The sequence below is a fragment of the Hesperophylax consimilis genome, chromosome 18, assembly GCF_061612785.1.
Source record: "Hesperophylax consimilis isolate HC1 chromosome 18, BYU_Hcon_1.0, whole genome shotgun sequence".
Taxonomy (NCBI): Eukaryota; Metazoa; Arthropoda; class Insecta; order Trichoptera; family Limnephilidae; genus Hesperophylax; species Hesperophylax consimilis.
The window spans coordinates 10,100,046-10,116,159 of record NC_142853.1 but is presented as its reverse complement, the minus strand read 5'-3'; positions in this window follow the sequence as shown (position 1 = coordinate 10,116,159).

Sequence of the window (16,114 nt, the reverse complement as noted above, 5' to 3'; positions counted from 1 at the left end):
CTCAAACTTGTGTCCAAAATGTCATAAATATTAATTGGACAATGACTTGAAAAATATATTGAATGACATGCCCCAAGGTTGAAAAAAAAAATATTTGGATGATTTGTATGGCGCGGTTTTTTGTGCAAAATCACATCAAGGGCACTGTACAAATATATGATACATTTCTACAATTATTTATCTTATTACTAATTATAGACCAGTCAAACTATTATCAATTTGTGGCAGGGTTGCATCAACCGGTTCGTCGATCACCAATATAAAGCCATATGTACAATACATTTGATTGATCAACGTGATGCTAGAATGTACATATGTTATTATCATTATTTATTTACATTTTATACAGGCAGATATATACAGTTCCATACTTTACCAAGGGTTTACGTCATATCTGGGATCCTGTGTGATTGAATTAATGACAGAGTGGATTGAAATAGGGTCTCGAAGAAAGTCGTTCAAAGCATCGAACGAAATATATTCACAATTGCCTAAACTTTTTAACTCTATACATTCTCGACAGATCTGACTTAACCCTGCTGCGGTAAAAATACCTACCTAATTATAATTGCGTTGGCTGTTTCGCTTGGTCATGCCAGCTGGCTACTTATATTTTCATTTCATTTCAGTGTTTGTTGCGAATCTTTACTAAAATATAATTGCAGTTTAACAACTACTGCAAAAGCAATAATTGTGAAATAAAACTGCGTAATAAATCGGTCAGTGGGCCAGAGAAATAATTATTTCCATAGGATTATTGGATATTGTTCTTAGTTGCTTCAGTGAAAGAGTTAATTGTTAGTGTGGTAACCTGAAAAGTTCTACTTTGAAACCATATTACTTAAAATCAAATTTATTTCAACATACAAACCAAACACACACATATCATTGGTATTCGCCACTTCGATAGTCAGTACAGTTTGATCATAGTTCGGTGACATTTGGCACGTTGACATGCTATTATTCGCTTTGTTGCTATTATCCACGAGTCTAGCCACTCGATAATCGAAGTTAATCCATTTAGCCGATTAATAAGCTAAAATATTGGATATGATTTGACGGCTACACCAAAACCGTTAACTGAAAACCAGATTAATTTAACTAATTATCATACTAATTTTCAACTAATTACATACCTTTGAGTCGTACACGATATACAGTGCTATTCCACAGGCTTAATTATAAAACAAATGCAGCATCTAATTCTCGAATTAACCGAGCTCTTCATACTCTAAATAATATTTGTTTAAACTCTAACATTGACATTTTTTCGGATTCACTGCCCAAATTCAAACGTGGCATCATGTCAATAATTTAAACTACTCAATGCGCATACATACAGACACACACACAAACACTCACACATACATTACACACACACACCTTTATAGTAGTATTCAGACGTGTGTAGACACGTCACCTGGTAATTAAGGAATAAACATACTACTTAGCAGACATTACAAGGAAACATATAATAGGTACTTAACATGAAGAATCTTATTCCTGTATATTGTTTCATCTCTGTAAATCATGTACTGTTTGTCTCTATAATATAAAATAAAAAAATAAACTAAAAATCGCGCAAATAAGGGCATCACTTATCATCTAACCTAATGGTGGATACTGTAACACTGTCAGAAATGTTGGCTAAAGAAGGAGGAACACGGCATAACAACCTTAAATCACGATAATAGTTAAAATATTAATCGTTTTCCTCCGTTTTGTTGATCTGAGTTGATAGAACGCTGTTATCTCCTTCGGCAGTTAAGTCCTGTTTCGTTCAGGGCCTACGTTGATACTTTTCGAATTATAAAAGCAATATCAAAATGCACCGACAGTCGCGATTGCGAAAATTACTATTACCAAGTCCAATGGGCGGTGAATTAAATTAAACTGAACTGTTATCTTTGATTCGGTGAAAATCAAAGGTGATTTTGTTTGACGATTGTGTTCTCTGGACATTAGCCTGGAAATATATTAATGATTTTAATGTTGGGACTCCCATAAAAAATAATCACATTGATTTATTAGTTAAGCTTGGAACGAAAAGAATCATAACAGCGTTAATGCCATAAAATTGCGTCATTTTTGTGAAAAATTGCCTCAAGGGCGCCGTAAAAACTTTGGACCATATTCTTTCTTGAAATTTTTACGATTATGTTTTCTAAAGTTCTGCTATAAATTATGTGGAGTTGATTTTCTTGGGAGTTTTTAAATTTATTCATTTTAATAATCAATACATACAGTCGACTAACGTAGGTATGAATTTGACTGCTTTTTGATGTTTTTCTACAGATTAATGCAATAATTTTTTTAAATGTTATCAATGTAACGTAAAAATCTCTCTAACGGTGAGTTCGGTAGTCATGAAATTTGCAGAGTTTTTTATTTTATTTTTAAGGTCAACTTAAATATTTTCAGCTTGAACCACCATGAGCTAAAGAGCTGTGAAATGTTGTTTTAAAATGTCATTAAAATAAAAAGCTACTCCATATTTTACAACTTTTTTTTATCAAAGGGTGTAAACACTAGCTTAAAAGCTCGCGAAAAATCGGGTAATAAAATTAGTCAATATTAGTGAATTATTTGTAGGTTGTCGAACCTTTTTTATTTGAGACGGCGTTTATTAAACTTATATTAAATTTGTGCTGATATTGTCTACTTCTTCGCTTTATATCCGATATTATAACAAGAACCAGTCCTTAATCGCCGTTTTCAAAACCACAGACCACCTGTAAGTTGGGCAACATTGCACCGATAAATAGTATTATCTCAAAATGCACTAAGTTTTATACTACTTTATGGTACAGACCATAGACCATAGACAATCTAAATCGCATTCCGTATCGCACGCATTAATTCGACATAATGTGTTGCAATTATACTCCCCGACAGGTTATACGGAGCAGTCATAAATATTTATGAGTGTTTACCAAATTGAGGTATGATTTGGAGATACTTGCAATCCATTTCCAGTCCATTTTCTTATATGGCGAAGGAATGTGAGCCAATCGCTGGGTGACTATCATTAATGATTGCCCATTGAACGGTTCGATTGTAATATTTATTAATTATTTTGGATGACATTGGTATAATGTGCCATTGTAATTGTAATTATGGTGTTAAGTGTGCTGATTTTAATGGTCGATTTAATCACTTGGTAAAGGTTTTCGGTGTATTAGAACTTGATATAAAATTATCTTAACAGAAAAACCTTGTTAACCTAAGCACAAATTAATGACATATTTTAATATTTTACTTCTAATTTGTATCTTCTGCCAATTCGACAAATATCCTCACATTCAATGGAGGAATTATTATCAGGATTTTATTAATATTTTTTATACTTTTAGGCTCGAGTGAAACCAATACCGATTTGAAAGAAAACTCATGTCGCAAGATTAAATAAGACCTTCTTAATTCTAGGCACAGACGAACAATGAAGTTGATGATCTATTTAAGAAATTATTTTTATGTTTGAAATTAATTTGATATTTTTCAGAAATAAGTAAATTGTGCTTAGTTTTGGCACACTGATATGCTCACAATATTCAAACTATCGGTTTATCTCTTCAGTGTTTCAGTGTAGCAATTCACAACCTTCCTCGTCTCCACCTCTTTCCTTCCTACTTGATTTAGCATCATAACATTTCCCATTGGGTACGGGATGTTGCAACTCTTGTGCGGTACTGTAAAATGGGGCAACTTTTGAATCGGGGGGTGGGATCATCGCGGATATCTGCAATAGTAAATACCTCAGAAATTACTACCTGCTTTTAATTTTTTTTCGTGCAACGTGGATACAATAACGCATCGCAAATAAGTGTCGAATCAATTGGTTTCTAGATATACACAGACTTATTGTTTGTTGAATTGTAAAGTTGTTTTTGTTTAAGTATATTCAGACAGTGAGAAATTTAAATGCATTTTATAAATTCCTGAACGATTATAATAGTTCAGTGTCGTTTATAATCTTAAGCATAATATGAGAAAAATAAAATATAATAAAGTATATATTACATATAGCTAATCTTAAACACGCATTTTTGGGATTGACGTGTGATTGTAATAAGCTTGCAAAAATGGTATATCAAAGTCGCCCCGCTCTAAAAAGTGCCTTTGATTATCCCATTTTTAGTCCCCAATTATATAATATACATTTTTGAATACTTACAATATACAATTCAATAGATAATATGACAAAATTTTCAAAGTCACCCCACTTTGCGGTGCTCAATAAAAAGTCATGACCAATAATCACCGGAAGTTCTCCAAGATGTTGGTATGGAATAATTACTATCCCCTGAACAAATTATTTTACATATTTTTTAAAATTAATTTTTTCTCTGCCTGCCCCTAACGAGCCAGGGCTTATGATTATGTCTAGTTTGTGGTTAGCGGTCGACGTCTCGGAACGTCTGGTGTTTCCTTTGAAAGCTTCTGCAGAACGTGTTCGCCACAAAAGCTGCGATATTTTATCAGTTTTACCAGGAAAGCTCCTCAAAGCTGTCACCACCCACGAGGCGATTCAGTTCACTCGGAACCCCCTACTCTGACTATCAGCTACCCACTTATATATATATTAGGTTTAAGCTTTCTTGGAATATTCTGAGGAAGTAGTTTTGCACAATTAAGTTTTTTCATAGATTCGAAGGCATTTATACCTAGATCACCATTTTTTATAATTTAGCAAAAACGTAGATATTGCTGGCAAGGGGAATGTAACAACTCACCCTTTCTTAGAATAAATATCAGTGTGGTATTTCATACAATGAGTGACGCATTGACAAGTCCTAGAAAATCTTACTGATTCTGATACAATTAAATTTTTTAATCGTAAAAACACGAATAATACGAGTCTGAGACAATTTATAAAAAAACTAAAAACAATGCTTTTTTTAATTCATTTTTCTTGAACAACGTGACTCACTAAAAAAGATTTGTATAATTCTTTAACATTCAGAATGATATCATTAATGAACCAAAGGGATTTGAATATTTAAAAAAGTGGGTGTGTCAAGCCTACGCAAGACAGAAGTGAAACTTCTAGTATTCCTCTCTCTCTATTTTCATTTCATCATCTCTATTTTCTCTCTTAGGTTAGTTTGAAAATTAGAGGTTAAATAATTCAACGACGAAGCATGGATTTGCTTTTTCTAATATTTTCTTATAGATGAATGACGTTCGATTAATGTATAGTTCCAAAAATTTTCAATTTATTCACAAGTATACAATATTACATAAATAACAATATTACAATTAAAAATTACAAAGAAATTACAATGACAATGATGTGTTCATCACCTCTATCTCGTCACTACTCATTTTTAACACTGAAATTCTGTACCAAACCGTATGAACCACAATCAATTACGTATTTCACTCGTATTACACTCACGACGCAGTATACTAACCAAGCAGCTGATGCTTGGCGTGGCGCAGTTCGCTGGTGTCTGAGAGAGAGGAAAGAAGAGAAGAGAGAGAACGTTCGTGAGCGGCTCCCCCACCTCAACAAGCGCATATGGTGAGAGAGGGACAGTGAACGGTGAGCGGTGGTGGGGGTACCCGCATTTTCGTGTCGATCCTGACTCGGTTTTACTCCGTCCCCGAAAATCCATTACGCGCCTAAAGAAGTTTCACTTCAAAAATATTGTGGAAATTTATGTGTGATTTAAACCGCATTTAATCGCAGGCTAGCAAAGCTGCAGAATATGGGTCAGCACCACAAATTTACTGTACTAATGTCTTTTCTAAATACGGTATAGTAAAATTTTCTGCAAATCAGAAATAAACTTTAAATGTTTATTTTTAATTTTTTAGTGAGAAAATTGGTCTGAAATGAGATCTTTTCAAAAAATTGCGGGTGCGGTCTCTTTTACCGGGGCTATGATTTTCCCCCCAAACTCCCCGGCACCCAAGTTTAAGCCTTGGGGTCTATATTTTCTAAACACCCTCTTGTGATAGCTAGAAGATTATATCGCAGTGTTAATGCACTAAAAATGCAAGTACTCGTATTTCTAACATTTCCTTTCTCGTATATCCGCTTTTTACACGCTCCATATATCTATACCATCAAAACGTCTTCTTTAATCTTATTTATTTCGCTCGCATTGTCCAAATGTTCTTGCAATATTTTCGTAACTCCTTATTCGTAACACGCTCGTATGAGGTTTTACCAATTTAATCCCAACATTTAAACACGTGCGCCCTAGGGACTTCATTGTTACTGCATTTATTCTAATTTTGTCCTTCCTTTGCTAGTATTGCTTCTGTCGACTTCCGTATTCGAAGGGTCAAGTCTTAGACTACGAGTCCGGGGGTCGCGGGTTCGAATCCCGACATGCGCAAGAAAATTTTACTCAATGAAATGTGTTATTTCAAATGAATCAATAAAAATATATAATATAGTAACTATAATACTTGTGGCACGTTCCAGAGTGGTACATATCTACTCTCAGTATCGCCCACCTTTCCATTTCAGAAAAGAAACGAAACCTTGTTTAATAAGGCTTTAGCCGTATTTCCATGCCTGAAACTTTCCCAACTTTCCCATCCCTTTCCCCTCCCCAATTCCTTTTAGCCTCGTTTTAACATACACCTATTGGTGGTGTCATAGTCTCAATGTCTCCAGCCAGCAGGGAGCAGTTGGGACTCTTGTGCAGTATTCACATTTAATAATTGGTTAGTTAGGCAATAAAAATACACTAAAAGCTGTAAAAACGATTTAGTAGATTATTTACTTCTTAATGTTCCTAATTGAAATCTGTTTGATTGCATCAGTCAACATTCCTCATCACGTAGGTAAATACTATCAAAATAATCCCATTACCAGTAAAGTCTCACGTATTATTATTAGACGTGGATTCATTATTATTAGTTCTCTTTCGTGCATGCATGTACCTGCAATATTTTATTATTTCTATATTTATTTCTACTTCGTTCATACTTGCCATGGTGATTGCATATCACGTATCACGCTGAGCATCATCAAATAAATATTGGTAAAATCAACATTCCACAAGTCATAAATTACACTTGGCTTACGATTTTATTGGGGAAACGTGAGATCAAAAGTTTGACGTGATCTTGACATAATAAGATAGTATCTTAGGCTAATAGTTGAAAAAATTGTTTTCGTCATCGTTGAAAATCGATACATTGCCGATAGGTCGTAAAGTCTTACTTAATGATATGAAAGAATATTGTAAGGTTAACTCATGAAAAAACCATCTATTTTAACCCTTAATTCATATTTTTTTAATATGTTTAAGTTCCAACGACGCGCTTCCTAGGATTTTTAAATGTGCTACCTGCATTTTTAATTTTGGAGTTCGCGTAAAAGCAAATACCATTTTAGAAAAAAACAAAATTATCTTTCAGATGTTTATTTGAAATAAACATTGAAATTTCTAAATAATAAAATTTTAACATCAAACTTGAAAATGTTAACAAAAAAACACGTAGACCCAAAACATCCATAATTTTTAGTAGATTTCGATACTTAGAAAACGGTTCCATGATAACTCAACACAGTGACAATTCAACACACTTTTAAAAAGTGATATAAAGTCATTAGAAACGATGATTTTTTTTTAACCTGACCTGACCTAACCTTACCTAACCTACTTAACCCAGTTAATAAAGTTTTTGTTTCATAACTTTCCATGACTTTATATAACTTTTTAAAGATGTGATGAATTATCATTGTGATGATTTATACGGTCACCTTAGAAAACACATTCCTTTTTTTTAAATTTGAGATTCCTGACGCATAGGTATGTGTGATAAAATCATGTATTATCGGGTGAGACATTTGGAGATCCGCAAAGAATGCACGACCGATCTAAACGTAAGGAGTACGATTAAGAAAGGGACGCTTAGATGGTTTGGGAATGTAGAGCGATTCAACGAAGAAATAGTGAAAGGAGAATATATGACGTAAATGTGAATGGTAGCAGAAGCCGGGGACACTCGAGGAAGACATGGCACGATCAAGTGAATCAGATACTTAAGTCGCGCCATGTCAAGAGTCAGAATAATAGACGAGTATTTATGAAACGATGTATGAATGTGAATTAGGTAAGGAGTGTGTGCCAAGACCGAGTTGTTTGGCGGTCTTGCGTCTCTGCCTACCCCTGCGGGAAAACGTTGTGATGGTTAGTTGGTTAGTTATTTAGTCAGTGGAATTAGTAAGAAAATTGTCACTTCACTTTTTATGTCGTTTATACAATATTTATATATGTTTTACTTTAAACTGTTAACGGAAAAATCACGCAAAATTGTAATCATACACTTTTTAGGATTTTATCCGTCGAATCAATTATACATGTTTGAGAAAAACTGAAAAAAATAATTATTTCTCTTTCTAGCAGCGAACAAATACTAGATACTAAGTTTAATTTAATGTACGGATGCCCGGGGTCAGATCTATCCCTCAGAAGCTCAATTAAAATAATGATCTGTGTGGCTAGTACTGTCTTTCCAAGGCTTGAAGGGTTAAGGTATTTAGAGAATGTAATTTAGAAATTAAATCATTGATAAAGATAGGAAACTGTATATTTTGTTATATTTATGTTAGGACAACTGGCCTGCATTTTCGATTTGTTTGCGATTATGTTTTTGAATATAATATCTAGATTTTTTAAGAACTTATCGTCATTTGTGTGTGTCAGACTTGTAAAACATTGCACGTTGATATCAGCGATATATATACAGGGTGTATCGGCAAGTACCCGACAAACTTTAACCAGCTATTCCTCAGCACATTTGGAGTAAAAAATGTTATGGGCGCTTAGCTGTCCGGTAACATTTTTTTTCCATTAAAAACAAAAAATAAATAAATAATCCACACTCCGTCACTGTCATTTGCATTGTTTCTCGTGTTCAACAGCTGTTATTAGCAAGTGTGTCAAAAAGTGTCCTCGCTCTTTCGTACACACTAAATAATAATAGCTAAAAATGAGACGAATGGTGCCGTGCCATTACGTTGTGATTGTAAAAGTGCGCCAACGTAGGTACGTACGTACATTATTCAACGAAACTCGAACAAAATATTGCCAGATGGGTTTTCAAACTTTGACTAAGGATAAAACATTGGTGACATGTGGTGAAAATATGAATACTAAATTTTATATTAAAAAAAATGTTACCGGACAGCAAAGTGACCATAACATTTTTTACTCCAAATGTGCTAAGGAATAGCTGGTAAAAGTTTGTCAGGTACGGGCCGATACACCCTGTATACTAAAATCTTTTTTTTTTTTTTACTTGTTCAATGCCATTTTTTATGGCTTGTATTTGGTACCTCTAGTCATACTATCCATTACGGAACCTTACCAAACAATGTGTTTGTAATACAAAATATTTCTTATTTTAATTTTAAGGAGTGTAGTAACGAGGAACGTAAGGTCAATAATTGTGATGGCAAGTACCTACATAAATACTTATATTGTTATAGTAAAAAAGTGTTTATATTTTTTACACCTCGAAAATAAAATATTAAATATTTAACACTCGAGTGTTCTTGACATTTGAAGAACACAATAAAATGTTGAAATTTCTTTCATTTTCAATGTTGTTCGTTGAACATTAATCTTTATTTTTGAATGTTTTGATTATGTCATCCCTTGTACCTTGATTATTGTTGCTTATTATATTTCATCCCACACATTTTTTTATGATCAATGAATAGTAAGAATTTAAAAGCAAGAAGAAGAAGATGGTTTAAAACGAAGATATGTATATAGGAATGAGAAAGGGAGCGCGCTAATATATTAAAAATAAACAATTATATTGAATAGGTGTAAGCGAAAATATTTAATAAAGCTTAACTTATTTAACATATAGAAATTTTTCATTATATATAGGTGTTTCAGGGTAATAATTATTGCTTAAAAGTATTTTTTAGTCAGCTCTATATATATAACAAACGCTTTTATCTAATAATATTATAAGGAATTTGCAGGTCGTGATTCGCGATTGTGTGAATCATTCACAAGACCATCGATATATTTATGTTACGAAGGTACATCGATGCCTTCGGCACAAAATCATAAAACAACTTGTTCTCAGTGTGCCAGATTACAGATTACCTGTGGCTGTATCGGTTTCAATGGCCATTATTTGTTTATTTAGCTAGATGAATATTTGACTGCCATTGTCAGACATAACCGGTCGGTCAACCTGCGGCGCATAGACAAGTGTGAAAGTTCTCTAACGATTGCCCATTGATCGGAGACTGTTCTATCGAAACGAATCTGCATGAGTTTATAATTTGTTTTATGATCTTAACATTAAAGCAGAAATCTAATTATTTTTGTATGACGCCGTAAAAACTCGTGGATTGTGAGCTGTGGCATCATGCAATTTGACTTAACACCTATGGAAATACTTGACTTACATTAACCAGTGATTCCTGACATTATTTGGAGTAAAAAATGTAAACCTAATTTTGATCTCTGATAACATTTTTGATGTTTTTTTTTTAAAATACACAAAAATATGTAGGTATTGGACAGTTACAGTTGGGTTGAGGGGTTGAGCACTTACTCGGAATAAAAAAATAATTGTATGTTCAGAAAAAAAACCGATTACATACAAAAGTTCACCGGAGACATAAAAATGTAATTTTCTTTAAATTAATAATAATATTATTCAAACGAAATATTTGTTTTAACCACTAATTTATCAAAATTTATTCACCAACCGGTTTCGCTTCGTTTAAGTTTCATCGGGGTAACAAATTAGACAATTAAATTTTAGACGTATATTAAATAAACAAATTAAAAAAAAATTGAATCCGTTTAAACTTTTATTCTGATGAAGCCTAAGTCAAGCGAAATCGGTTGGTAAATAAATAAGTGGTTAAAACAAAGTTTTATTTAATTTAATACCTAGATTCCTAAAAGTATTTTATAAAATGACATGATTATTTGCGGAATGATAACATCGTTGTTCTTGAGTTTTTCGGTCTTCGGTTCAAAACCCCAAAAAGACAATTAAGTTTTTTTTTTAAATAATGAAATTTAATGTAGCATACTCGCTCGTGTAACTCAAAAGAACCACTTGTGCGAAAATCGCGATTTTTAGTTAAAATGCAGTAAACCTTGATTTAAATGGTTTTAGACATTTTTACTAACAAGATCAGAATCAGCCCTCTTCGACACCCTTCAGCGTAATAACTTTCCCCAAATAAGGAATGAAGTTGATTCACTAGCTCCGTTCATCTACGAAAAAAAAACAAAGCGTATTTTTTTTAAACTTTGTTTTTGACGTATTGCTAACAGGCGAGCTTTACGTTTGTGGTAAGGTTAGAGATTGACAAATAAATTGTAAATGTTTTTCCTTTATGGTACATTATTAATTTTTAATTATAGTCACGGTTAACGTCAATTTGTCCACAGAACGAATCTCACTGTAGACTTGAGGTGTAACTTATGACAGGCACTTTCTCACGATCAAATCGATTCTTTGTAGTGGCAAATAATATCCACAAGAGATACTAAATACTAAAGATGCGAGGGATCATTCTCCAAGCAGACCTTTGATTACCACCTCATGGCCCACTTGATGCTTCGAATCGATCAATAGCTTGGGCCCTTCAAAATCTGACAGGGCACTCTAGTCTAACAATGGTAGACCTGCAGAACTACCAGGTCTCTTCAATCTAAAGGTCCTATCAAAGACCTATGGAGAAAGTCGTTAGGAGAAAATGTTATTTGATGCAGCTGTTTTGTATTGAGAAACGCATAGTTGTTGTTCTTATGGGAGAGGTCCGGAGAATGCATTCAAAATAGAAATCAAATTTGTCGTAAGTCTTGGAAATGGGAGAATTTTATGGAGATGAAAGAACGGTACCTTTATAGGATTCTGATTTATTTGTCCGGTTTTATTTTATCACAAAGGCATGGTGTAAATTGAAGTCGTAAATGCTGAAGAAAAGCGCAAACGAAATAGGTGGAAAGTTATCTACTATGTCTACATAAACTTTCTGCACTTGTAAGAGAATAGTATTCTCACAGCTTTCCAATTAAGAATTATAGAAATTGTGCTTTTGTTGAAAAAAGATAAATATATGGTTCGATGGAATCATGATCAATTTTTTTGTTGTTTGAAGATCGCACTTATGTCACAAATGTCTGTATCTGGCGGAACTAAGACAGCGACGATATCATGGAATTTCGTGAATCCTACGAAGTATAGGAAGAGCCAGATGAAGTATTGAGGATGCCTAGGAATATTTAGCTTAACAGATTTAGTCACATAACATATTTAAATACGTTTTTAGCAATGTTTCAACTCTGAATGATGAACTCGTAGTAGAGACATTTAAAGTTTCTCTATAAACAATTCTGAAACAGTTTTCATGCAGGAACGTTTAAAGCTATCTCCTCATCCAAGTCGTCTTCAAACAAATTAAAATATTTTTTTATAGATATCAAGGGTAATGATTGTGATTCCCTTAAACGTAACAGAAATGCCATACAAATAAATTCTCGCGTCAATTAAAAGATGGAATAGTTTTGAACCTTCCTCAATGGCAATATTTTGACACACTTAGCCCTAGGCCATGTGGCAATCACGCATTGATATGTTGAAATCAGTAAAAGAACTGTTAAACGAGAGTAATTTAAAGTGCTACATTATAAAGGTAATATGATTTAGTACATAAAAAAGGTAATTTAGTCACTGGCAACACCTCCATTTCGCCAAACTTTTAGTCTGACAATGATTAAAACCTTGTGAACACATTACCACTAAGTGTTTTAAAAGATGCGTGGGCATTTAGACATAAGAAGTTATCTTAGAATCGTGCAAGCATTACTACTGTAAACAGATCATAATCGTTTATATTTTCACGATCACGACGTATAGTGCATTATACCGTAGATTTTCGAAAGGTGATTTCATATCAAATTATTTATCAATGACAAATGAAGGACGCCGGAACTAAAAATCGAAATTATCTACAAATTTGAAGATTTGGTATTTTAAATAATATATTTTTTTAACGTTAATTATCAATTACACGTAAACATTGCCACTCGTAAGATGATATAATTTGTTACTAATAGTATTTTAAGTGTGTTCACACGAAGTGAAATTGATTATTGTTTGCGTGTTTTCATTAATAGTTGAAAACAGACGTTGTAATTGAAATGTAACCTAATTAATTAATGAGTTTGATCAGTAAATTAATATGGCTCTTAATTAAAAACTCAAACTGTGATAATTCCGTGTCTTTCGATTTACGCAATTAAATGAAAATTTCAAAGCTTCAGAAATCATGGTGGAATTAACGTTGCGAGATGTCAATAGTTTCATTGGCTTAGAAATTCTACAAACAAACATCTGGGCTAATTTAAAGACGCCTCACTCGAAGATACTCTCGGTAACTCCCTGTTGAGAAACCACCATTCAGAATAGAAAAGTTAACTACTTGAAATGTCTTAAGCTATATTTAGGGACTACCTGAAAAGCAAAGGTTTTCCGTTCATTATCCTTTCTCTGCCCCATTCCTTTGTTCTCTCTATCCCACTCTCTTTGTCTCCGGGCAGCGGGGATTCACGTAAGATAACAAAAAAGGACCCACCTCACCTTCAGTGATATTAATTTCAAAAAAATCGATTGATATTTTAATTTCAATTTCGAAATAGCCAACTAAAATAATTTATTGCTTGTCTGGATGAGTCTTCCCATAATCAGTTCCAATTTTTTAAATTACACTTACATTAAAAGAAAATTTGATTTCATTTATGCATATTTTACCGAAATTCCTAAGTTTTTAATATTATAGATACTTTATCGCAAGTCTGAATTATTATTCTCACAATCAGTTGCAATTTTGAAAATGATACTTATTTTAAAAGCAAATTTGAGTTCATTAAATCAGATTTTACGCAGGAATGATTAACGCACATCACAGACTCCCAAATTATTATATTTGACTTCCCAAATTCAATACATATTTTCACTTCTATCACACCCTTCCTTCTCCATTTTCATCTTTCAGTTCCCTCTCTTCATCTCATCGCATAATTGGAGTGAATACTGACAGCCCATACCAAATAATATACAATCCTCGCTTCTTCTGCACTCACTCACACACCTTCTCTCCTTTACTTCCCTCTCTCTGTCATTAGTCATTAGGTTATTAGCATCGGACGTGCCAACATTTCTAGTTCAAGATGTTAGGTTAGATTTCGTTTCGTTTTGCCGGCCGCTATCAAACACCTGGTCAAGGTATATTATGAGCGAATCAAATCTATTTGATTGTCGGTGTAAATGAACCATTTGATTCTATTGTGTTGTTTTTTTTGTTACAAACGATTGAAACGATTATCTGTTTTTCCGAAAAGATTACATTTAAAGATCGGCATTTTTTTATAAATCACTGAGTTTTTAAAGCAACCTATCGATTTGTGGAGAAAAGTAAAAAAAAAACTTTTTGTAATGGAAGATTTTATTCAAACGAAACGCTGCTAGATTAACGTTATTCACAGTACGATAAAAGTATTATATTTATTTAATAGGTCTATTTCGCGGTGGTTATAATATTATATAATATGCAGGTGAATTCCGTCTATTCAAGTTACCATTGTCTTAGGACGGGATGTTTCGAAGAATTCGAACAATTCTTCAAATTTTGACGTTGATTTATCATGTTTTGTGCAAGATTTTAGCAAGTTCTGTTATTATTTCTGTCCTGTCAAGCAACTAGCCCATAATAATAATAATAATAATGATTGGATAATTTGTAGAGCGCCGTTTTTGTGAAAAATCACCTCAAGGGCGCTGTACAATTTATTTCCTAGGGTCTACATTTGTTATTTAGACCAACTGTGCCAGCACGAGGTTCGTCATCCGTTCAGGCATGTGTCCGCCGCTAATATAGCGCTGACATGTTTCTGCTGCCAATAAAGAGCGCCGACACAACATCCTCACATAGATAACAGACCTTGGCAGCACCGCTGTGCAAAATCACCTCATCCTAGTCTACCCTAGTCTCTCCAGTCACCTCCCAGCCTTTCATGCCACCTAGTGCATCCTCTCGACCCTTTCAGACTCCTTCCTGGCTCCAATACCTAAATAAAATCCAGCAAAAAAAATAAAATTCTTTCTATTGTCGTGATCCGACGATTTCACACCTCTGTCTCAGACCCTTAGGGCTCGCTTATCGCAGGGTATCATAAGCAAAATCTTGAACCAAAGTCAAAGTGAAGTTTATTTATTTACAGGCAGACATCCTCGGTTGAAGAGGTCCCGTAAATCCCGACACCACTTGACACTTGAGTCAGGTATAAAATCTTCGACTGCACTGAGAATCTTTGTTCTAGGTTCACTTTCAAAATTTAATCGGTTTAAAATGCTATAATAGTTGCAAATTCCGGCTAAACGGTAGAAGTTACGCGCATTTCGTGATAAAGTAAAAGTAATAAAGTAAAAGACTTCTTGTTACCAGAAGATTTTAAAATCTTAACGAAAGATCCAACCACTAAAATCGTCAATAACGTTAACATCCTCATAAACAATTGTAATGCCATATTTCCGACCGAATGGTCCAAAAAAAGCGCCAGGGTTATGAACCCAAGAGCCCCTGCTCTGTATGGCCAACCCAAAATTCATAAAGAAAACATTCCAATAAGACCCGTGGTATCTTTTATAAATGCTCCTACAACAAACTGTCATATAATAACAGAACTTGAATAGGACATTCAGAAAACCCGAAAATTAACGTTGAAATTTGATGAATTGTTCAATTTCTGTGAAACAATCCGTACACTTAACTCCTAGGGTATTCTCAGATTTTTTAGGACGTGCTATATCACAGAATTTGAACAATTCATCAAATTACAAAGTTTTTTTCAGGTTCTGTGAAAGTTTTACTCAAGTTTTGTTTTTATTTCAATTCTGAGAAATAACTGGCTCACAATGAAATAACAATATAACTTGAACTAACCGGTTTATTTTCTTCTAAAACGTAAAAATACTGATTTTTAGGAAACCAAAACACATAGATAATTAACCAATATATCTTATAGTTAACTGTTTCTTCACTTTCTCTTCGTTTCTTGTAAACATAATTATTTAAAAAAATCACAAACTTTGACAAATC